Source organism: Budorcas taxicolor, chromosome 11, assembly GCF_023091745.1.
Source record: "Budorcas taxicolor isolate Tak-1 chromosome 11, Takin1.1, whole genome shotgun sequence".
Lineage (NCBI taxonomy): Eukaryota > Metazoa > Chordata > Mammalia > Artiodactyla > Bovidae > Budorcas > Budorcas taxicolor.
The window spans coordinates 29,989,222-30,015,709 of record NC_068920.1 but is presented as its reverse complement, the minus strand read 5'-3'; the positions used below and the strand labels follow the sequence as shown (position 1 = coordinate 30,015,709).

Genomic DNA, 26,488 nt, shown 5'->3' with positions numbered 1-26,488 from the left:
CAGCCAAAGATGGAGAAGCTCTATACAGTCAGTGAAAACAAGACTTGGAATTGGATCATGAATTCCTTATTGCCAAATTCAGACTTAAATTGAAGAAGGTAGGGAAAACCACTAGACCATTCAGGTATGAACTAAATCAAATCCCTTATGATTATACAGTGGAAATGACAAATAGATTCAAGGGATTAGATCTGATAGACAGAGTACCTGAAGAACTATGGATGGAGATTCATAACATTGTACAAGAGGCAGGGATCAAGACCATCCCCCAAAGAAGCAATGCGAAAAGGCAAAATGGCTGTCTGAGGAGGCCTTAGAAATAGCTGTGTATAGAAGAGAAGCAAAAGGCAAAGGAGAAAAGGAAAGATATACCCATTTGAATGCAGAGTTCCAAAGAATAGCAAGGAGAGATAAGAAAACCTTCCTCAGCAATCAGTGCAAAGAAATAGAGGAAAACAACACAATGGGAAAGTCTAGAGATCTCTTCAAGAAAATTAGAGATACCAAAGGAACACTTCATGCAAAGATGGGCACAATAAAGGACAGAAATGGTATGGACCTAACAGAAGCAGAAGATATTAAGAAGAGGTGGCAAGAATACACAGAGGAACTATACAAAAAATTTCTTCATGACCCAGATAATCACGATGGTATGATCACCAACCTAGAGCCAGACCTTCTGGACTGTGATGTCAAGTGGGCCTTAGGAAGCAACACTACAAACAAAGCTACTGGAGTGATGGAATTCCAGTCGAGCTATTTCAAATCCAGAAAGATGATGTGGTGAAAGTGCTACACTCAATATGCCAGAAAATATGGAAAACTCAGGTAGTGGCCTCAGGACTGGAAAAGTTCAGTTTTCATTCCAATCCCAAAGAAAGGCAATGCCAGAGAATGCTCAAACTACCACACAATTGCACTCATCTCACATGCTAGTAAAGTAACATTCTTCAAGCCAGGCTTCAGCAGCATGTGAACCATAAACTTCCAAATGTTCAAGATGGATTTAGAAAAGGCAGAGGAACCAGAGATCAAACTGCCAGCATCTGTTGGATCATTGAAAAAGCAAGAGAATTCCAAAAGAAAATCTATGTTTGCTTTATTGACTATGCCAAAACCTTTGAGTGTGTGGACCACAACAAACTGTGGAAAATTCTTAAAGAGATGGGAATACCAGACCACTTGACCTGCCTCTTGAGAAATCTGTATGCAGGTCAGGAATGAATAGTTAGAACTGGACATGGAACAACAGACTGATTCCAAATAGGGAAAGGAGTACATCAAGGCTGTGTACTGTCATCCTGCTTTTTTAACTTATATGCAGAGTACATTATGTGAAATGCTGGGCTGGATGAAGCACAAGCTGGAATCAGTATTGCCAGGAGAAATATCAATAACCTCAGACGTGCAGATGAATCACCTTTATGGAAGAAAGCAAAGAAGAACTAAAGAGCCTCTTGATGAAAGTGAAAAAGGAGAGTGAAAAAGTTGGTTTAAAGCTCAACATTCAGAAAACTAAAATCATGGCATCTGGTCCCATCACTTCTTGACAAATAGATGGGGAAACAATGGAAACAATGTCACACTTTATTTTTCTGGGCTCCAAAATCACTCCAAAATGACTGCATCCATGAAATTAAAAGATGCTTACTCCTTGGAAGGAAAGTTAGGACCAACCTAGATAGCATATTCAAAAGCAGAGACATTACTTTGTCACCAAAGGTCCATCTAGTCAAGGCTATGGTTTTACCACTGGTCATGTATGGATGTGAGAGTTGGACTATAAAGAAAGCTGAGCGCCAAAGAATTGGTGCTTTTGAACTGTGGTGTTGGAGAAGACACTTGAGAGTCCCTTGGACTTCAAGGAGATCCAACCAGTCCATCCTAAAGGAGATCAGTCCTGGGTGTTCATTGGAAGGATTGATATTGAAGCTGAAGCTGCAATACTTTGGCCACCTGATGGGAAGAGCTGACTCATTGGAAAAGACTCTGATGCTGGGAAAGATTGAGGGCAGGAGGAGAAGGGGACACCAGAGGATGAGATGGTTGGATGACATCACCGACTCAATGAACATGAGTCTGGGTAGACTCCAGGAGTTGGTGATGGACAGAGAGGCCTGGCATACAGTAGTTCATGGGGTTGCAAAGAGGCGGACACGACTGAGTGACTGAACTGAACTGAACTGAATACCTAAGGAAAAGAAATATTTCATAATAGTACTCCATCCTGAAAAGAGTCTAGTATATATAGCAAGTTTACAAAATAATTTTGTTGAATAAATGAAAAAGAAGTTTAAAGACTATAAAGGACTTTAGAAACTGAATTTAGGAGCTATAAAATTTATAATCGTACAAGAGGAAAACAAATGAATTTTTGAACAAGAGTTAAAAGCAGTCTTGACTGTTCTAACTTTAGATTTTTTAGTTGCTAGGTTTTATGGAAACTTGTAGGACTCCAACTTTTGTAAACATCACATTTTTATTAGCAAAATCCATGACCGGGCAGGAGGATCTTCTGCTGCCTCTCAATTACACATTTTCTGTCAGTTCTTAGTACTTCAATTCTATTTTTTATTAGTTTTTTAGTGATTATTTTGTGGCTTTGTGGCTGTTGTAACTGTGATGTCAAAATGTTAAATTAATTTGGAATTAAAAGTTCTAAAACGCAATTAAATTGGAACGGAATACTTGGTGTCTAAGTATCAATCTACTGCTAATAATCTCTGAGATTTTAAAGACTGCCCTCCAACCCATGCATCTTGGTCTTTTCTCCTTCCTAATGATAGAAATAACATTATTAGCTTTTAATAAGAGATAATATCTTTAGTTCTTTACTGAAAGCTGGTAGGCTTGTATTCCAAGAGATCTATTGTCATATTTTGAGCAAGCTCTTCTCAGTCTTTGCACATTCTTTAGTGATCCCATGATTAAGATCCCATGGTTAAGATTAAGGTCCCATGGTTCTTAATTCCTGTATCCTCTAGATTATCAGGCCCTTTTGTCAAAATACCCAGGATCATAAAACTGGCAATAGTTACTTCAATTTGTTTTATCAAATGTATTTTTCTTACCTTTGCTTCTTCCCTCTATCCTTGTACTTTAAGAGTCACAGAGAGTGACCTTTTCCTGTCCATCATGGTGCCAGTTGAAGTATTTGGCAGTTTTTGAATAGGCTATTTCTCATAGATCACTGAAATGTCTTAACATTCAGTCTGGAACATGATGGGAAATGATTTTGTTTTTCTCAGTGATGCACAGAATGTGATCTGAACTAAGAAAAAGTTCATTCTGACAAGAATATGTAAAATTCTTTGTAATTACAAAAGTAGAAACAAATTGACATGAGCATTTAAAACAAATATCCATGCTGCTGCTGCTAAGTCACTTCAGTCGTGTCCAACTCTATGCAACCCCATAGATCAGCCCACCAGGCTCCCCCATCCCTGGGGTTCTCCAGGCAGGAACACTGGAGTGGGTTGCCATTTTCCTATCTGCTGTATAGAATACCACAATTTAGAGATTTAAGACAGCAGAAATTTATCGTTTTACAATTCCGGAGGTTAGAAGGTCCAAAATGTAGGTCCTCCAGGACTTCTGAAACCTGTTGGGGAGAATATATCTTTGCAACTGTCTAGTTTTTGGTGCTTTGGTGCTAATTATAGGGGTTTCTTGACTTGCAGCATCAGCCCTTCAATTACTTCCTCAGCAGTCACATGGCAGTGTCCTTGCTTCTCTATTCTGTGTTTCTTCATATTGTATTAGGGATCACACTAGTGAGTAGAACCTCATCTTAACTTCATTACATCTGCAGAGATTCTACTTTCATATAAGGTCACATAAACAGGAATTTGGGTTTGGGATTTCAACCTATCATTGGATGGGGGAAGGGACACAATTCAACCAATAGCAAGTATAATGTAATCATGCCTGTTGACTTGTAGCAATTCTTTACTATAAGTGCCTAGAATGCAGTGGTAAGCCTAAGATGCAGGTATTAGATCTATCTTAGTCTAAGTTCATAAATGAGGTGCATTTGGTCATGATAATTGCTAAGTGTTATGAATAATGTTGCTATTTCTCATACTAAGTTCTGTGTAGATAGCAAAAGTCTGCAATAGTAGGGAAAAACTGAATCCCTTTACTTGGCATGAATGTCCAATGAAGGTTATTTTCCCATACACACTTTTGTTACACTTTATAAATCAAAATATCATTACAGATTATATGATAATAAGATATAACATTTTGTTTGAATTGGTAGAGAAAATACTTACCTCCTTTCATTTCTCCTTTCATCCATACCACTATTCTCCAAGTTTGGAGTTCAGATTCCTCTTCCAGTCCAGAACTTACTTTAAGTAAATAGCAAACTGATGCATAGACACTGTCTCTGCAGATATCACCACCACATTTTTGGGTAAAAGAAACTTTGTCTTGTGGCCTTAGAGACACTTGAATTGGTGTTGGACTAGGAATATGGCATCTTCTTTAAGAGAAAATAACAAGATGAAAGATTTAAAACTACTTCTAGAAGAAACAAGATGGTCTTGAAGGATCACCATAGTTGTATGAAATTAGAGGCTTGGTGTATTGATGAAAATGTTAATATCAGACAGATGAATCACATAACTACTTGTCCCCCATGAAAGGCAGTAATTCAGTGGTTATCAAGTGAGTGTGGTCTTGGAATTGAGGAAAGGTATTTGAGGTATGCAGATGACACCACCCTTATGGCAGAAAGTGAAGAGGAACTAAAAAGCCTCTTGATGGAAGTGAAAGAGGAGAGTGAAAAACTTGGCTTAAAGCTCAACATTCAGAAAGCTAAGATCATGGCATCCACTCCAATCACTTCATGGCAAATAGACGGGGAAACAGTGGAAATAGTGGCTGACTTTATTTTTTGGGGGGGGGGGCCTCCAAAATCACTGCAGATGGTGATTGCAGCCATGAAATTAAAAGATGCTTACTCCTTGGAAGGAAAGTTATGAACAACCTAGATAGCATATTAAAAAGCAGAGACATTACTTTGTCACCAAAGGTCCATGTAGTCAAGGCTATGGTTTTTCCAGTGGTCATGTATGGATGTAAGAGTTGGACTATAAAGAAAGCTGAGCACCAAAGAATTGATGTTTTTGAACTGTGGTGTTGGAGAAGACTCTTGAGCGTCCCTTGGACTTCAAGGAGATCCAACCAGTCCATCCTAAAGGAGATCAGTCCTGGGTGTTCACTGGAAGAATTGATTTTGAAGCTGAAACTCTAATACTTTGGCCACCTGATGCTCTTCACAGAGAGCGAAGACCCTGATGTTGGGAAATATTGAAGGCAGGAGGAGAAGGGGACGCCAGAGGATGAGATGGTTGGATGACATCGCCGACTCAATGGACATGAGTTTGGGTAAACTCAGGGAGTTGGTGATGGACAGGGAGGCCTGGCGTGCTATGGTTCATGGGGTTGCAAAGAGTTGGACACTACTGAGCTACTGAACTGAACTGAACAGAACTGATTTGAGGTGAAGTAGATAGGACAGAATCCTTAGGATAAATACAGAGCCATGTATTTAAATATGTTTTAAAATATGCTAAACTTGAAAGTGATTAGTTATCAAAGGCAAGGAAAATGAAAATTATAACTCACTCAGGCTCCATCGAAGGTAGAACCAGTTCTTTTAAAAATTACATTTACCATAACTTTTGTCATCCGCAGAGTTTTCCCAGGAGGAATCTATGAGTGTTTCAGGGCATGTTTCAGGGCATATGAGGGAGTATGAATCAGAGTAGACAGTTAATTCTGTAACTAAACAGATGTTGGAATCTGTAAAATCTATGGAAATTGCCTATAAAAGGGCTAATATTATATCTGAAGGATATTTTTATAAGCACCAGAGTCAAAGTATGTGCTTTAAGAGACTGAGATACTTGAAGATGTGTTTATTTTTAGTGACCCCAAGAGTGTCCTGCCCCATGCAACTCATTAGCTTCAGTTCAAGTATCCAGAGTTTGACTGTCTCTAGGGTACAGGGAAAGAGGGAGTCTCTGGAGAGGTGATGTCAACATAGTCCATCTTTTCCTTCCAAATTGATTAGGAGTGAACCTATTGTTTCCACTTAACTTTCAAATTTCAAATCTAGTATTATTGATTGCAAATCTTTTTTGGCTAGTCTTTAAAAAAAATCATTTAATTTTGTCTGTGCTGGGTCTTTGTTGCTGTGCACAGGCTTTCTCTAGTTGTGGTGAGCAGGGGCTACTTTCTAGTTCAGGTGCTTGGGCTTCTTACTGCAGTGGCTTCTCTTGGGCTGTAGTTGCACAGGATTCAGTGGTTGTGGCACATGGGCTTTGTTGCCCTAAGGCATGTGGGAGTTTTCCCTGACCAGGGATTGAAACTGTGTCTCTTAAATTGGCAGTTGCACTCTTAATCACTGGACCACCAGGGAAGTCCTAGTCTTTAAATTTCTTTATGAGTTGAGATATAGTTGACAGTTACATTAGTTTCAGGTGTACACCATATTGATTCAATATTTGTATGAATTTAGTTTTCACGTAGACTCTAATTGTGGTGGAATGAGAAAAAATACTCAACTTATCTTATTCTCTGTGTATATATTGAAGGTCCATGTATATCCTTCAAGTGGATTTTCATTTAAGATGTGAGACTGTGAATGTGGATTTGAAGAATCTCCTTAATGTTTAAAAGTGAGAATTCCTTTTCTGCTCAAATTTCTTTGTGCACTATTCTCTTCAGTAAAGTGTATAAACTCTTAAGCATCATAGTCAAGGTTCTTCTTATCCTGTTGTTTCCTTACTGTTTAGTTTCACAGTTCAGCTTTTCCCCTATCATGCTTCTTTTGCTTTGAGTGTTTTGATATGGTGTATTTCTTTCAACCATCATACTTCAGTTCAAGCTCTGGTTTCTCTTCAGATTGAGTAAATCTTTTGCCCCCCGCCCCGCCTTTTTTTTTTTTAATTTAAAGCATTTTTTCTCCCTCTTTGAAGTGTGTTTTCTTCCAGGTATGTAGGGAAAAATTGGAGCTCAGAAGGGCTTCAAAAGAAAGCACCAGCTCTGTGATTTTGGAAAAATAAATGTTATTGGACATCTCAGCAACTTAATAAGTCTAAAATGATTCAACATTTAAAAAAATGTAGCTTCCCAATGTACTTAATCTTTCTGTAGGTTGTATGTATAAAATGACTAGGGGAGAAGGAATAAATATGTGATGTTTACAATATAATCAAAGATTGGCTTGTTGTACTGGCTCAGATAGTGAATAATCTGCTGCAGTGCCGGAGAACCCGGTTCAGTTTCTGGTTTGGGATGATGTCCTGGAGAAGGGAATGGCTACCCACTCCAGTATTCTTGCCTGGAGAACTCCATGGACAGAGCCTGGTGGGCTGCAGTCCATGAGTTGCAAAGAATTGGACATGACTGAGTGACTAATACAACAACAAGAAATAAACACATACACATCCATTTATATATACATATACAATATTTTGTAAATATTGGCTTTCTACTTACAAATATGTTCTTTGCAGAATTATGAAAATCATTCTCTTTATGGTAGACTGGGGAACAAGGTAAATGAAATGCAAAGGAGCCAATATAGAAAGCAGATGGGAGAAAAGAAGTTGAGGGGTGGGAAAGAAGAGATAAAGAAATTGAAAAGACTGAGACTTTTGAGGGGGGATCTCTAACTCAAACATCCATACAAGATAGATTATTAATAAAATAAATTGGGTCAGGTATAAGAAACAGCAGCATAAAAAATTAAGTAAAACATAACAGAAGCTATGGTTTTTCCAGTAGTCATGTATGGATGTGAGACTTGGACGGTGAAGAAAGCTGAGCACTGAAGAATTGATACTTTTGAACTGTGGTGTTGGAGAAGACTCTTGAGAGTCCCTTGGATTTCAAGGAGAGCCAACCAGTCCATCCTAAAGGAGATCAGTCCTGGGTGTTCATTGGAAAGACTGATGTTGAAGCTGAAGCTCCAATACTTTGGCTATATCATGTGAAGAGTTGACTCATTGGAAAAGACCCTAATGCTGGGAAGGATTGGGGGCAGGAAGAGAAGGGGACGACAGAGGATGAGATGGCTGGATGGCATCACTGACTCGATGGACATGGGTTTGGGTAGACTCCGGGAGTTGGTGACGGACAGGGAGGTCTGGTGTGCTGCAATTCATGGGGTTGCAAAGAGTCAGACATGACTGAGCAGCTGAACTGAACTGAACTGAACTGAACAGAAGAATTTTACAATTCAAATCGAGTAACAGAAAATTGCATTTATAGTCTTAAAAATCCATTCATTAAAAAAAATTATAGGGCCTCTTAGAACTTATTCATTTAATAACTAGAAGTCTGTACAGTTTGACCAATATCCTCTATTTTGCTAACCTCCCAGCCCCAAAAAGTCTACATTCTATTCTTTTTCTATGAGTTTGGCTTTTTAGATTTTACAGAGAGATTAAATTCTTGCTTGAACTGGTATGGTTTCTAAATGACGGTGCTGAGAGTGAACCTAAATATTCTGACTCCAAAATTATGCTCTTTCCATGGAACCATGAAGTATCTTTTTAAAAATGCTTTTTAATAAAGGCTCACTCTCACTTGGTAGAGACTAATGGTTACCAAAAGGTGACAATCAATTATCTTAATGTTTTAATCATCTTGTACATTCAATGTTTTCCTCAGTGTGATTGTAAGCTTTGCTATAAATTTTGTTTATAATTTTCAAACTTAAGATGTCGTTAATTTACATACTTTAATTAGTTAAGAAGGAAACATTTGATATCAAAATAAATGACTAAGTTTAACAGAATCTTGAGTTAAAATAGAAATTTGTTCAAAGTGTCATATGGTTTTTCATATATTCAGCAACCTGAACACAAATTTTTTAGTTGGTTAAACGATGAAATAAGATATAGTAAACCAAATTTTGGAAGCTTTCTAATGCAAGTGTTTTCTGCATATGTTTATGTAAGTGCATATTTTGGGAGTGAGTTGATGATGAAAATGTAGTGAGTGATCTATGGGCTCTTTCCACATGTTTTGTGGGGGGAGGTCGTTAAGTTCTCAGTCATTTCCACACAAGACTAAATCAACCTAATTTTTATTTAGGTTCCAGAAAATTTCCACAAAGATAAAATAGTTTGGGAGGATCTTTCAAAAACCTCATGGTATAAAGGAGTATCCGTCTCCAGTCTATTGAAACTCTGCCTGCAAGACAACCTCCAGGGTTATATTTTGTACAGGAGAAGGGTGAGTGACTGAATATTGTATGGAACAAAAAGTGACCAAATCTTGTTCCTTGAATTTTGATGGAACTATAAATGTGTTCCATCTTTTGTATAAGATGACCATGTATGTGAAATTGCCTTCAAGAAGTACATTATTTGCCAATATAGAATAATTAAGCAGCATACTTGGTTTGTAGTCTGGCACTATATATTTTATCTCACTTGTAATTACTTCCGTTCATTTTGAGTTTTTTGAACTTTTGAGAATCCTTTTCCCTATCATTTTATTGTTTCCCCTCTCCCTTTTCTTCTCTTTCACTTTCAGTGTATACCATTATTCTCTATTTAACTCAAATCTCTGAGTATCTATTGTCTCTCTTAGTTCTTATTTGTACTTCTAGACTTATTTGTCTTTTCTATTTCCCCATCTTTCCCCCGATCTTTCTTTTTCTACTTTCTTTTTTGGTCTCTTTATCCATTTATCAATGGTAACCACAGAAATCCAAAGCATGGTAGCAGTAGACGGGTGGTAGCATTTCTTAGGAAGCTTTTACTTTTACTTCTAACTAGTAGTGAGAAAGAGAATCAGAGAGTTATTAATAATTCAGACACCATGAATAGCATATGAATAATTTCTGAATGGTGGCATTTAAACATTTCAGATGAAAAGTTATCCTCACTATTCTATTTCTACTGAGATGATGGTGTCCTGGAGCCTGGTGGAGAAGTGTTCTTGTTCTGTATAACTGTCCTATAGTATGGGTATGACATTGTCCTATGTGTTGTTTCTTATGTCCTTTGGCTATCTCTCTCTCTCTGCTCTCTGTCTCTTTCTTTTTCTTTCTGTCTTCCTCTCACTCTCTATGTGCCTGTCTCTCTCTAAATAATAAATGTGTATATGCATCAGTTCAGTTAAGTTGCTCAGTCATGTCTGACTTGTGGCGACCCCATAAACTGCAGCACGCCAGGCCTCCCTGCCCATCACCAACTCCTGGAGCCCACCCAAACTCATGTCCATTGAGTCGGTGATGCCATCCAACCATCTCATCCTCTGTTGTCTCCTTCTCCTCCTGCCCTCAATCTTTCCCAGCATCAGAGTCTTTTCCAATGAGTCAGCTCTTTGCATCAGGTGGCCAAAGTTTTGAAGTTTCAGCTTCAACATCAGTCCTTCCAATGAACACCCAGGATTGATCTCCTTTAGGATGGACTGGAGAAGGCTGAGTGCCGAAAAATTGATGCTTTTGAACTGTGGTGTTGGAGAAGACTCTTGAGAATCCCTTGGACTGCAAGGAGATCCAACCAGTCCATTCTGAAGGAGCTGAACCCTGGGATTTCTTTGGAAGGAATGATGCTAAAGCTGAAGCTCCAGGACTTTGGCCACCTCATGCAAAGAGTTGACTCATTGGAAAAGACTCTGATGCTGGGAGGGATTGGGGGCAGGAGGAGAAAGGGACGACAGAGGATGAGATGGCTGGATGGCATCATGAACTCGATGGACGTGAGTCTGAGTGAACTCTGGGAGATAGTGATGGACAGGGAGGCCTGGCGTGCTGCGATTCATGGGGTTGCAGAGTCGGACACGACTGAGTGAGTGAACTGAACTGAACTGAACTGAACTGAGGATGGACTGGTTGGATCTCCTTGCAGTCCAAGGGACTCTCAAGAGTCTTTTCCAACACCACAATTCAGAAGCATCAATTCTTTGGCACTCAGCTTTCTCTATAGTCTAACTTTCAAATCCATACATGACTACTGGAAAAACCATAGCCTTGACTAGATGGACCTTTGTTGGCAAAGTAAGGTTTCTGCTTTTTAATATGCTGTCTAAATTGGTCATAACTTTCCTTCCAAGGAGTAAGCATCTTCTAATTTCATGGATACAATCACCATCTGCTGTGATATTGGAGCTTCCCCAGAATAAAGTCTCTCACTGTTTCTACTGTTTTCCCATCTATTTGCCATGAAATGATGGGACCAGATGCCATGATCTTTGTTTTCTGAATGTTGAGCTTTAAGCCAACTTTTTCACTCTCCTCTTTTACTTTCATCAAGAGGCTTTTCAGTTCCTCTTCACTTTCTACCATAAGGGTGGTATCATCTGCATATCTGAGGTTATTGATATTTTTCCGGGTAATCTTGATTCCAGTTTGTGCTTCTTCCAGCCCAGTGTTTCTCATGATGTACTTTGCTTATAAGTTAAATAAGCAGGGTGACAATATACAGCGTTGATGTACTCCTTTTCCTATTTGGAACCAGTCTGTTGTTCCATGTCCACTTCTAACTGTTGCTTCCTGACCTGCATACAGGTTTTCCAAGAGGTAGATCAGGTGGTTTGGTATTCCCATCTCTTTCAGAATTTTCCACAGTTTATTGTGATCCACACAGTCAAAGGATTTGGCATAGTCAATAAAGCAGAAATAGATGTTTTTCTGGAACTCTCTTGCTTTTTCCATGATCCAGCGGATGTTGGCAATTTGATCTCTGGTTCCTCTGCCTTTTCTAAAACCAGCTTGAACATCAGGAAGTTCATGGTTCACATATTGCTGAAGCCTGGCTTGGAGAAATTTGAGCATTACCTTACTAGCGTGTGAGATGAGTGCAATTGTGCGGTAGTTTGAGCATTCTTTGGCATTTCTTTCTTTTCCTTTCTTTCTTTCTTTGCAGATGTATATCTGCATAAACATGTTCAATTTAAAGAATAATTTAAAAGTGGAGGTTCATGACATCTCTACTCATAACTAAAACCTGGTCACTACCCCTGACTGTCTGTAACTATTGCATTCCCTTTTCACCCCACTGATCTTAACTTTGTTATAATCAGCTTTTTAATATTCTTTTTAGTTTGGCTGTGACTTTTGACTATAACCATAGTTGTATACCACCCATGTTTGCATTCATAAGCAACAATTTGTTTTACCTGTTTTTCAACTTTATGTCAAGGGATTGATTACTTGGTGAATTTCATCTTTTTCTCGGCTCTTTTTGGAGAAAGACCTCGTTTTGATTTGTTTAGCTGTAGTTTGTGTAGTACTCTGTTGTATGAAGAGGTCAAAATCTACCTCTTTTGTTGTTGATAACATTTGGATACTGTTCATACTGTTCATGGGGTTCTCAAGGCAAGAATACTGAAGTAGTTTGCCATTCCCTTCTCCAGTGGACCACAATCTGTCAGGCCTCTCCACCATGACCCACCCGATTTGGGTTGCCCCTCGGGCATGGCTTAGTTTCATTGAGTTAGACAAGGCTGTGGTCCTAGTGTGATTAGATTGACTAGATTTCTGTGAGTATGGTTTCAGTGTGTCTGCCCTCTGATGCCCTCTTGCAACAACTATCATCTTACTTGGGTTTCTCTTACCTTGGGCATGGGATATCTCTTCACGGCTGCTCCAACAAAGCACAGCCGCTGCTCCTTACCTTGGATGAGGGGTATCTCCTCCCTCTGCCCTTCCTGACCTTCAATGTGGGATGGCTCCTCCAGGCCCTCCTGCGCCTGCACAGCCACCACTCCTTGGACGTGGGGTTGCCCCTCCTGGCCGCCGCCCCTAGCCTTGGGCGTGGGGTTGCTGCTCCCGGTGGCCGCCCTGGCCTCTGGCATGGGGTTGCTCCTTCCTGCTGCTGCCCTTGGCCTCGGGAGCCGCCCCTGGCCTCCGACGCGGGGTGGCTATTCCTGGCTGCCTCCCCCGGCCTCAGACGTGGGGTATCTCCTCCCGGCCGCCACCCCTGACCTCGGACGTGGGGTAGCTGTCGGCTGTGCTTAGTGCGCCGGCCCGCCACCTGCGCTGAGTGGTCAGTAGGTGCCCAATATACTACTGGAGGTCAGCGGAGAAATAACTCCAGAAAGAATGAAGAGTTGGAGCCAAAGCAAAAACAATACCCAGCTGTGGATGTGACTGGTGATAGAAGCAAGGTCCGATGCTGTAAAGAGCAATATTGCATAGGAACTTAGAATGTCAGGTCCATGAATCAAGGCAAATTGGAAGTGGTCAAACAGGAGATGGCAAGAGTGAATGTCGACATGCTAGGAATCAGTGAACTAAAATGGACTGGAATGGGTGAATTTAACTCAGATGACCATTATATCTACTACTGCGGGCAGGAATCCCTCAGAAGAAATGGAGTAGCCATCATGGTCAACAAGAGTCTGAAATGCAGTACTTGGATGCAATCTCAAAAATGACAGAATGATCTCTGTTCGTCTCCAGGGCAAACCATTCTATATCATGGTAGTCCAAGCCTATGCCCCAACCAGTAACGCTGAAGAAGCTGAAGTTGAACAGTTCTATGAAGACCTACAAGACCTTTTAGAACTAACACCCAAAAAAGATGTCCTTTTCATTATAGGGGACAGGAAACACCTGGAGTAACAGGCAAATTTGGCCTTGGAATATGGAATGAAGCAGGGCAAAGACTAATAGAGTTTTGCCAAGAAAATGCACTGGTCAGAGCAAACACCCTCTTCCAACAACACAAGAGAAGACTCTACACATGGACATCACCAGATGGTCAACACTGAAATCAGATTGATTATATTCTTTGCAGCCAAAGATGGAGAAGCTCTATACAGTCAACAAAAACAAGACCAGGAGCTGACTGGCTCAGATCATGAACTCCTCATTACCAAATTGAGACTTAAATTGAAGAAAACAGGGAAAACCACTAGACCATTCAGGTGTGACCTCAGTCAAATCCCTTATGATTATACAGTGGAAGTGAGAAATAGATTTAAGGGCCTAGATCTGATAGATAGAGTGCCTGATGAACTATGAAATGAGATTCATGACATTGTACAGGAGACAGGGATCAAGACCATCCCCATGGAAAAGAAATGCAAAAAAGCAAAATGGCTGTCTGGGGAAGCCTTACAAATAGCTGTGAAAAGAAGAGAAACGAAAAGCCAAGGAGAAAAGGAAAGATATAAGCATCTGAATGCAGAATTCCAATGAATAGCAAGAAGAGATAAGAAAGCCTTCTTCAGCGATCAATGCAAAGAAATAGAGGAAAACAATAGAATGGGAAAGACTAGAGATCTCTTCAAGAAAATTAGAGATACCAAGGGAACATTTCATGCAAAGATGGGCTCGATAAAGGACAGAAATGGTATGGACCTAACAGAAGCAGAAGATATTAAGAAGAGATGGCAAGAATACACAGAAGAACTGTACAAAAAGGATCTTCATGACCGGGATAATCATGATGGTGTGATCACTCATCTAGAGCCAGACATCCTGGCATGTGAAGTCAAGTGGGCCTTAGAAAGCATCACTACGAACAAAGCTAGGGGAGGTGATGGAATTCCAGTAGAGCTACTTCAAATCCTGAAAGATGATGCTGTGAAAGTGCTGCACTCAATATGCCAGCAAATTTGGAAAACTCAGCAGTGGCCACAGGACTGGAAAAGATCAGTTTCCATCCCAATCCCAAAGAAAGGCAATGCCAAGGAATGCTCAAACTACTGCACAATTGCACTCATCTCACACGCTAGTAAAGTAATGCTCAAATTTCTCCAAGCTAGGCTTCAGCAATATGTGAACCGTGAACTCCATGATGTTCAAGCTGGGTTTAGAAAAGGCAGAGGAACCAGAGATCAAATTGCCAACATCCGCTGGATCATGGAAAAAGCAAGAGAGTTCCAGAAAAACATCTATTTCTGCTTTATTGACCATGCCAAAGCCTTTGACTGTGTGGATTACAATAAACTATGGAAAATTCTGAAAGAGATGGGAATACCAGACCACCTAACCTGCCTCTTGAGAAATCTGTATGCAGGTCAGGAAGCAACAGTTAGAACTGGACAGCGAACAACAGACTGGTTCCGAATAGGAAAAGGAGTATGTCAAGGCTGTATATTGTTACCCTGCTTATTTAACTTATATCCAGAGTACATAATGAGAAACGCTGGGCTAGAAGAAGCACAAGCTGAAATCAAAATTGCTGGGAGAAATATCAATAACCTCAGATATGCAGATGACACCACCCTTATGGAAGAAAGTGAAGAGGAACTGAAAAGCCTCTTGATGAAAGTAAAAGAGGAGAGTGAAAAAGTTGGCTTAAAGCTCAACATTCAGAAAACGAAGATCATGGCATCTGGTCCCATCACTCCATGGGAAATAGATGGGGAAATAGTGGAAACAGTGTTAGAGTTTATTTTTGGGGGCTCCAAAATCACTGCAGATGGTGATTGCAGCCATGAAATTAAAAGACACTTACTCCTTGGAAGAAAGGTTATGAGCAACCTAGATAGCATATTCAAAAGCAGAGACGTTACTCTGCTGACTAAGGTCCGCCTAGTCAAAGCTATGGTTTTCCCTGTAGTCATGTATGGTTGTGAGAGTTGGACTGTGAAGAAAGCTGAGCACTGAAGAATTGATGCTTTTGAACTGTGATGTTGGAGAAGACTCTTGAGAGTCCCTTGGACTGCAAGGAGATCCAACCAGTCCATTCTGAAGGAGATCAGCCCTGGGATTTCTTTGGAAGGAATGATCCTAAAGCTGAATCTCCAGTACTTTGGCCACCTCATGCGAAGAGTTGACTCATTGGAAAAGACTCTGATGCTGGGAGGGATTGGGGGCAGGAGGAGAAGGGGATGACAGAGGATGAGATTGCTGGATGGCATCACTGACTCGATGGATGTGAGTCTGAGTGAACTCCGGGAGTTGGTGATGGACAGGGAGGCCTGGCATGCTGCGATTCATGGGGTTGCAAAGAGTCGGACACAACTGAGCGACTGAACTGAACTGAACTGAATATTTGGATTGTTTTCAAGTTTTGGTTGATACAAACAATGCTTCTTTGAGCATTCTTATATATGTCACCTGAGGTACGTGACTAAGAATGACTTTAGAGAAGAATATTGTGTCCAGGAGTGTAATTTCAGGTCAGCATTTCTAGATAACAGCCAAACTATTATCAAAAGAGATTTTTCTAATTAATACTTGCAACAGTAAGAGTAAACTGGGAAGAAACGCATTCGTAGCAGGTTTCTATTCAATCCCTCCTCTGGACAACTTAAGCAGATTTGTCTTAACTAGACTGCCTTATAAATATGATGAGATTTAACTAGTATTACATAACAGAAAATTTTAATCTATGTATGTTTTTAGTAATGGGTAGTGTAGCAGAAAATTATCAAGAAAACTGAAATTTATGAATATATGGGAAGCAGTTGGAAATAAAATGTAAATTAATCACAGAAGCTCTCTATGCTTGTCTGACTAATAGCATATGGAAACTGAGATGCTTCAAACTTAAATGGCTTTCTCTGAGCTAGCTTGTACTGCTAACTAGCAGTCATGTATTACTCTGAAGCAAAATGTGTTTCCATCTTGAAAAGGGGATTTAATTTCATTTTTGAAGCTGCTTTGAAGTTTACAGCTAAAGTTTTTCAAAGTCAGGTGTTGTTTATATCTGCCTTTTCCCTGTATTGTCAAGATAAACTGTTTTGAAATAACTTAACTGATCTTTGAACTTGACTTAAACAGACACAAGGCCCATCAACTTCCTTCTATTTTTCTTTAGCCGAAATCATGTGAAACCCAAAGGCAAAGACTAGTTGAATTTAAATAAACCATGTCAATTTTGTTAAAAAAATGATAACTTTTCTCTTTATTGTTTGAGTAGATATTTAAAACTTTTGGGTATAAACTGAGAAATGTGTACCTCTATGCACTGATTTTTTTTTCCTTAGCCACATTAGATGTTTAGTAGTAAATGTAGTGATTTACATTGACCAGAAAAGATAAGAATATGCCTAATTACTGCATTAGCTCTATGATCCCTTATAAGTGGTTATGAATTATATTAAGTGAAAAATAATTTGCATATTTATATTTAATATTAAGTATCTGAATGAATTTTTCATTATACATTTATATGTAAAAGTTGTTTTTGCAATTGTAAGAGAAAAATCTCATGTTTTGTGAAACATCTGAATTATTCAAAGATGAGAGCTAAGATAACTGGGAAGTCTAGGAAATTATCAGTCATCTGTCAAATATGTGAAATTATAAAAGAGGCAGATTTTGTGTTCTCTGCTATTTTCCTTGATATTCATTTTCCCTGATGATTGGAATCTCTGGACAGGGAGGTGACATCAGTTGATTAACACTTTGGGACACACATTCCTCAGAGACTTCAACCAGGTTTGGTTTTTTTTCTCTGTGCCAACCCAGTCACAGTGCAGTTTCATACCGCCTTCTCTCGTTGCCTATATGGATCTGTCAAAATAGCCAGGTCACTGTATTCAGGAGGTAATACTAAGAGTTCAAAATCACCTCTATCTTCCTACCATGAGATAGAATACATATCCCGAATGCCACATGAAGATGTGTGAAGTCATCATGATAAAACATTTTATGGCTTAAGAAAGATTTCAGGATAATCTGGTGCTTGATTGCACTCACTCCATACAACCTGCTGTCTGATTTTATATATCCAAGTTCCAGTCCCCAGTACTGTGTTAAAGTAGCAACTTGGATATTAGCTAGGAAAAGAGCTTTGGTTCCACAGATAAGGTGAATAAAAGTAAGTATAGTGGAACTAAGTTTTTGTTGCTTTAGGAATCAGCAAATTAGATTATTTTCAGTTGTGATTGTTCTTGAAACAAAAAGATCAGTTGGTTAGCATATATGTCAGTTGGCAAAATGAACAGAAATTCCTACAGAAATTCAACAAATATAAGAACTAAACTTCACTGTTTATTTTAGAAGCCAACACTTTATTCTTAGGCATTTCATTCTATTTTAGTACATTCATTATAACACAGTATGTACACATGAAAATAATGTAAATACAGCATATTTAGCTCTAGTAAGACATGCATTTAGAAACAGGATAATAGTGCACATCTGAACGTAAAACTATTAGACTGTTTGCATCCATTTTTTCCTCTGGGTCCTTATTTTCTGTGAAATTACACAATATTTCTCAAAATCTACTGTCACTATCTATATTTTTTAAATGTTCATTTTTTTCAAAGAGGTACAAAAATATCTAAAATATACATGGAATCTTCCAAATGCTAGGTTGACAGTGACAAGGAATATCGTGTCAATGTGTCAAAGCAATAGTAACTCAGTCATAGCCCTGAGGCTGCAGAAATTTTGCCGAGACTTCAGGATTCATTAGGAAACTGGATAAGACAGAGTCTGAATGTTAAAAATATCAGTGAATGCTATATAATTTGAAATATCTTAAAAATTATTTCCTTGAAATCTCCTATCTTTAAAATGTGTGGTTTACCTACTGAGTAACCAGTTTTATTAAAATACATATTCTTCCACTCAAATTTTAGTTATATTATTTGTCAATATTGTACAATTATTGTAATTGCAGACTATTATCTCTACCACCTGATGTGTGTCAGTACTAAGCATTTAACTTCTTTCATTTGATGCCTATTCTCTTAATTGGGATAGTAAAATTGTGTTCCTGTGAGATATCATTTTCCATTTTTAAAATAATTGTTACACAGAATGTCTTCTTTGTCTTATAGAATCACAATGGAGTATTACTCAGCCATTAAAAAGAATACATTTGAATCAGTTCTAATGAGGTGGATGAAACTGGAGCCGATTATACAGAGTGAAGTAAGCCAGAAAGAAAAACGCCAATACAGTATACTAACACATATATATGGAATTTAGAAAGATTGTAAAGATAACCCTGTATGTGAGACAGCAAAAGAGACACAGATGTATAGAACAGTCTTTTGGACTCTGTGGGAGAGGGAGAGGGTGGGATGATTTTGGAGAATGTCATTGAAACATGTATAATATCATATAAGAAACGAATCGCCAGTCTAGGTTCAATGCAGGATACAGGATGCTTGGGGCTGGTGCACTGGGATGACCCAGAGAGATGGTATGGGGAGCGAGGTGGGAGTGGGGTTCAGGATTGGGAACATGTGTACACCCGTGGCAGATTCATGTTGATGTATGGCAAAACCAATACAATATTGTAAAGTAAAAAAATAAATAAATAAAATTTGAGAAAAAAATTTTTTTTCTACATAAACTTTGTTGTTTTTCAATTATTTTTTTTGTATCCAAGTAATAACTTATATATAATTTTTATGGCAAGACTTTCTTATATCATGTCACATAATGATGGTTAACTCAGACACCATTTTTTGTTCCTGTAGTTAGGGTGAATGTGTCTAGTATTTCCAGTCATTATTATTCACATAATTTGTCTAATATAGATCAAGATTTCTTACTTCTTTAAGAATTAATGGGTTAATGCTTCTAGCACCAAGAGATTTCCCATATCCAGCTTTACTAAAGGATAACAATTTTCCTGAATGTAAAAAAAAAGATAGAATTAATATCTTAGTATAGTATACATTAGTGTATGTTATACTATATATAGTATGTATGTTAGTATACATTAGTATACATTATTAAGATATATAGTATCTTAGTATACATTAGTATCCTAATTATGTCTCAGTGTGCTCTCTATGTGGATTCAATTTTAACATGAAGAGACCGTTATACTCTTTATTCTATTTTAGTTGGTGTCTCCTTTGCCTGACACTTTATATTTCAATCTAAATCATTAATTTTTATCTGTCATGTAGGTAGCCATTCAGCATTCTTTTTTGTTTATCCTATAAAGCAGTAAATGGTTTATGTAACTTTATCTCCCCAAGTATTTTTTTTCAAATAGAAGAGTAGTTGACTTGTATATTCACTTCAGGTATATAGCATAGTGACTTTTTATTTTCATAGATTATACTCCACATAAAGTAATTTTAAAACATTGCCTCTGTTCCCTATGCTACATGCTTGTATCTTGTTTATTTTGTATCTAGTAGTTTTTAACCTCTTCATCCACGCCCTGTCTCACCCTTTTCCCTCTCCTTTTCCCCACAGGTAATCACTAGTTTATTCTTTGTATCTTTAAGTCTGTTTTGTTTTGTTATATTCATTTGTTTTAGCTTTTAGATTTCACATATAAATAAAAACATACAGTGTTTGTCTTTTTTTGTCTGACTTTGCTAAGCATAATACTCTCCAGGTTTGTCCATGTTGTAAATGGCAAAATTTCATTCTTTTTCATGGCTGGATAATATTCCATTGTACCTCTCTACCTATATAAATATACACCACATCTTCTTTATCCATTCATCTATTGATGCATACTTCCATAGGTTGCTTCTAAATCTTGACAATTGAAACATGTATAATATCATATATGAAGCAAATTGCCAGTCCAGGTTCAATGCATGATACTAGATGCTTGGGGCTGGTACACTGAGATGATCCAGAGGGATGGTACGGGGAGGAAGGGGGGAGGGGGGTTCAGGATGGGGAACACGTGTATACCTGTGGCGGATTCATGTTGATGTATGGCAAAACCAATACAATATTGTAAAGTAATTAACCTCCAATTAAAATAAATAAATTTATATTTAAAAAAAGTAAATAATGCTGCTATGAAAATTGGAGGGTTTTACCTTTTGTCAGCTGCCTTCTTGGTCCTTACTGATATGATAATGTTCAAATAAATTATTATTTTATTATACTATGTTATTATATTAGTGTTTTCCCTGGATGAATTAGCATTTTATTTTTTCCCTCCTTTACTCTGCTAAATACTTCATTAGGTACATTAAAAATAATTTGCCAGAAGTACATTTCAGATGACTATATTATATTTGTAGATGTGTTCATGAGACTGAACTATGGTTTTTAAATTTGCTCTTCTGAGCAGGTGTGAATCAGGGGGATGTAGAATGTTATTGTACATGGAAACTGTACATGGTACTTTTTTCTCATACTTTTATGATTAATTTTATTATGAAATTTTTGGACACAGATTTTTTTGTGGATACCATTGATCACATCATTATAAAAGTCAAAGAAAGTATAAAATACTACATCCTCTATACCACATGTACTGCCTTTGAATTTTAATATATTCATTTGCTTGATGATAAGGTAATAGCTATTTAAAAGCACAAACTTAGATATTAGAAGGACTTGGGTTTCGATCAAAATGGGAATTTTATGATCCTGGTTAAGTTAGTTAACTACTTTAACCTATTTCTTCATATGTAAAAGGGAAATGGTAAATTTCAATTTTTTGGAGTTGGGATTATGCTTGTAAAGGTTTTAGAACATAAAACAGTAATACCAATAATTATAAATATTGTTAATTGATATGTAGGTAGCATATTTGTCCAGCATTCAACCTTTGGATGCTTTATTTTTCAAACTTTAAATGTGAACATTTTTTTAATTAAGATTGTTTTTGCAAGATACGCATGTATTCTTCCATACTGTTGTCAGGTGATTGAGTGTGAGGTTAAATTAATTCAATCCTTCTTATATATGAAGTATTAAATTTCTGTTTTGTGTGCTTTTATATTTCAAACCTTATGATATTTTGGTTGTTTGCTTTCCTTCCACCTAAATTATGGGACAAGGAAGATGTTTATGGTAGTGATGGAGGAATATTTCCCAGTGGCCTTTCTATTACCAACTCTTCATTTGTTTGCCCTTTACTTTTCCTTATGCAGATTTTATTAACATTTATTTTATGCTAATTTTATACCAATTTATTTAACACATCAATAGGTTCTGCACTCAAACCTGATTAAAATTTTTAAAATTTTTGAAGAATTAAAAATTTATTTTATGTCTAACAATTTGAACATGATAGAACTGAATTATTTATTTTCTAATGCCACTTGGGGTAGTATATAACTATGCTTATGCAAGGACTTCCGTTGTGGCTCAGCTGGTAAAGAATCTGTCTGCAATGCAGGAGACCTGGGTTCAACCCCTGGGAAGATCCCCTAGAGGAGGGAAAGGCTACCCACTCCAGTATTCTGGCCTGGAGATTTCCATGGACTGTATCGTCCAAGGGGTCGCAAAGAGTTGGACATGACTGAGTGACTTTCATTTCACTTCATGCTTATGCAAATACTAAATAGTTGGATGAAAATGATAATCAACTAACCTTAGGAATGGCAATATGCTAGGTTTAGTATAACTGATACTTCAAGATTGCAAATATAAATTAGCCTATCATAGATGGAGGTGCTTAGATTTTTATAAGAACATAATATCCTTTTCTTTATGCCATTCCTTATATTAGTTTTAGTTTTATATTCTATCTTTGACCTGTCAGTGCACTGACAATGTATATGTCTTTATCTCTATGCATTTAATTATTTATCATAAAGAGCAATGTAGAGCATTATACTTTATGCACAGATTACACAATTAGATAGCTTTAAAAATGTTTATCTTGATTAAAATGTTGGAAGCGAATAATCCTATCTCCGTTAGAAGTCCATGCACTGTGGTTATTGGTACTTTGTGAAAATGAAATCAACAGAAAGAAGAGCTAAGTGTTGGTGAGATCAATGAAATTTTGGAGTTCTTATTATGGTGTAGTAATTTTAGTTATCTTGAGGGCATGAGTTAAGCATTGTAATTATTGTAATTGAATGGTCATATTTTTAGGCTCTGTCTATTTGTTTGTCTTCCTACATACCAAGACCAAGGTAGCACTCACAAATATGTTAAAAGAGTAGAGGAGCAATTCTGCCAAAAGCTTTATGTGCATAATTGCTTCTCTACTGTATATTCTTATAGTACTTTAAATCCTATTAAACTCAATCTGAAAAAGACCTTTTATATCTATGACGCATGGAAACACAAGGTCTACTATTTGATTTTTCTTATATTAAACATCAATATCATTATTTTTGGTAATGTAGAACTAAGTTGATATGCCATGCTATGCCAAGCCATGCTAAGTCATTTTAGTCATTTCCTCCTCCAGGGGATCTTCCCAACTTAGGGAGCGAACCTTGATCTCTTATGTATCCTGCATTGGCAGATGGGTTCTTTACCACTGTGCCACCTGGGAAGTCCCAAATTGGTATAATATACGTAGATTTCAATGAATACATCATCTAACCAGATAGTTGCATATAAAATCCCATGGCCCTGTCTTTTAACGTGATAGATTTACCACCTCCCTAGGAGATCCAACCAGTCCACTCTGAAGGAGATCAGCCCTGGGATTTCTTTGGAAGGAATGATGCTAAAGCAGAAACTCCAGGACTTTGGCCACCTCATGCAAAGAGTTGACTCACTGGAAAAGACTCTGATGCTGGGAGGGATTGGGGGCAGGAGGAGAAGGGGACGACAGAGGATGAGATGGCTGGATGGCATCACTGACTCGATGGACGTGAGTCTGAGTGAACTCCGGAAGTTGGTGATGGACAGAGAGGCCTGGCGTGCTGTGATTCATGGGGTTGCAAAGAGTTGGACATGACTGAGCGACTGAACTGAGTTGAACTGAACTAGGCCCTCCTCTTTTTGGAAGATACTTTTTAAAATTTTAAATGCTTTGTCTTGACAGGAGCCATGTTCTAACAAAGGATGGAACAGAAAAATGGAAATTCTTTCACTGGGTTTATCCTACTGGGCTTCTCTGACAGACCTCAACTGGAACAAGTTCTCTTTGTGGTTCTTTTGATTTCCTACATCTTCACTTTGCTGAGAAACATAGCCGTCATTCCATTGTCCTACTTGGACCCACGTCTTCATGCCCCCATATACTTTTTCCTTTCTAACCTGAGCTTTCTGGATCTGCGCTACACCACCAGCATTGTTCCCCCGTTCCTGGTTAATCTCAGTGGAGCAGACAAATCCATCTCCTTCGGTGGCTATGTAGCTCAGTTCTTCATTGATCTGGGATTGGGATGCACAGAATGCTTTCTCTTAGTATTCTTGGCATTTAACCGCTATGCAGCTGTTTGCACACCCCTTCACTACACAGTAATCATGCACCCCCGTCTGTGTGCCCTGATGGCTTCTGCTTCATGGATCACTGGTTTTGCCAACTCCTTGTTGCAGACAGTGTATATCTTCCTTATACCACTTTGTGGGAGAAATAAATTAGACCACTTTGTGAGATCCCTCCTTTTCTCAAACTTGGCTGTGTTGACACCACTATGAATGTGTATGTGACCTTCTTTGGCAGTGTCATCATTCTTGCCTTAATCATGTTCTCCTATGGTCGGATTGTCAGGGCGGTCTTAAGAATAAAGTCCACTTTATTCTTAAGTGAAATAGGGTTGGCACATGTGGATCCTACCTCATGGTGGTCTCCCTGTTCTTTGGCACAGCCATCTATGTATATTGTCAGCCCAGCAGAAGCGACTCCCAGGATCAGAACAAGTTCATGTCTCTTTTCTACACTGTCATTATCCCCATGACCAACCCCCTCATATGTACACTAAGGAACAGGGATGTGAAGGGAGGATGAAGAAGGTACTTTGGAAGGACTCTGACTCCAGATGATGGCTGAGAAGGACAGTTTAATGGAAGCAATTGAACCTCAGAGCTCTTTAGATGTATGTGTGTGTCCCCCATGAGTCATCTGAAATTTCCTCTGATAACTCTGAGGGAATTCCTTTATTTCAGTATGGTGCATCAGTGATCAGTCATACCCAACTCTTCGACCTCATGAGCTGTAGGACGCTAGGCTCCTCTGTTCATGAAATTTCCCAGAAAAGAATACTGGGGTGGGTTACCATTTCCTTCTCCAGGGTATCTTGCCGACCCAGGGATTGAGCCCATGTCTCCTGCATGGGCAGGTGGATTCTTTATCACTGAACCACCAGGGAAGCCCTTTTTCATTTCATTCTTTTAAAAAAATGAGTGCTCCAAACCTGGTTAATGGATTCATTCCAACCTCCAGAGACGATGATTCACTGTTCCTGGAGCATTTACATTTAAAAAAAATTTTTTTAAGCAATTTGAATTAATACAGAATATCTCATCCCAAAATATACCTAAAGAACATATAAAATATTTGGAGCTGAAAGCAACTAAGCAGTAAATGTTGGAAAAACTCACCATTTTCTGCCTAAAGCAGTACACATTCTTCTTTTCATATAGACTCTTATCAACCCAGAGATGGCACCAGAGGAATCTACAAACAAACCTTGTTAAACTAACCCTTATTCCTATTAAGGAAGATAAGTACTACCTAGCTATAGTTGGGCCACCTCTAGTCCACACCCCTTTGTCTTGTCAATTCTTCACAAATATATTGGTTCTTTGTCTCAAAGGAGCTTACTGGTTTGCCCTTCTTGGGATTTTCATTCTCTTGTGAAAGCTCCCATGAACATGTAAAAGTTCAATAAGATTTGTATGCTTTTCTCCTGTTTATCTGTCTTTGTCAGTTTAATTTTCAGACCCAGCCAGGACCCTAAGATGGTGGAGGAAAATTTTTTCTTTCCCTACAGGCTGCACTGGTTTTTATTATTTGCAACCGTATTTGGGAACATTATCCCATTTCTACTTGCAAAGAGACATGTAAGAACATACTATGAAGTACAACAAAAATAAAAGCATGAAACCATTATAAAAATAAAAAACAAAATCAATATAAAAATAAAAGCAAGAAACCAGTAAAAGCACTGTAAGGACTACTAATATTTTAGTATTTTCTGACAGTTGCTAAAGAGATATCACTTTTTTCTTGCATTTTGATTGTGGCTTTATTATAAAGTTCATGGGTTGAATGCATTAGCTTTTTCAGAGAAATAGGTGGATGCAGCTGTGAAAAAAAGTTTAGTCTCAAAGAAAAACTTTCTAACACCAATCCTGATAAAACCATCCAGAAATTAGGCCCAATTGTGATTTCACTAGTGTGGCAGCCATATTATGTAGCATCTATTTTGGAGAAGGCTGTAGACAGGAAGCACTGAGTGAAGGGTGTGATTCACTGCTGCCAGTGACAGCAGCAGTCACTAGCTGTAATAACTCCAGGTAGTATTTACATATAGTTTTGCATATAGCCTGAAAAATGCTGATGTGAGGCATGGGAGTTGGTCATTTTAACCTTCTTCCTTTTTAAAAATGACCTTTAAGAACATTATCATGTCTGAATAGTACATGACCTAAGTTCTATTTCATATTCTACACATCTCACTGACAGTAATTCAGCAAAATTTCGAACGGTAAAATATATTTAGATTACTGTCCTCATATCATTTTACAAATTCTTTGATTCAGGCATCAATTGGTCAGGGCCTTTGTATGTTACATCTAGCAAAGGCCCCATATATATTCTAAAAATATGAAAAATAGTCCCTTAGTTCCATGAATCCCCATGTTTTACAGATGCTTACTCAAATACATTTACCTGGAAAAAATTTAAAGAATAAATAATGTACATATTAATTTTGAAAGATTCTGTTCACCTAAGCTTTACAAGCAGCCATC

At 38.1% G+C, this 26,488-nt stretch overlaps 1 pseudogene; it reads left to right on the top strand.

The window, feature by feature from the left end:
- The first annotated feature begins 23,632 nt into the window (after nt 1-23,632).
- LOC128056840 (putative olfactory receptor 2B8) lies at nt 23,633-24,556 on the top strand (annotated as a pseudogene).
- Nucleotides 24,557-26,488: the final 1,932 nt, after the last annotated feature.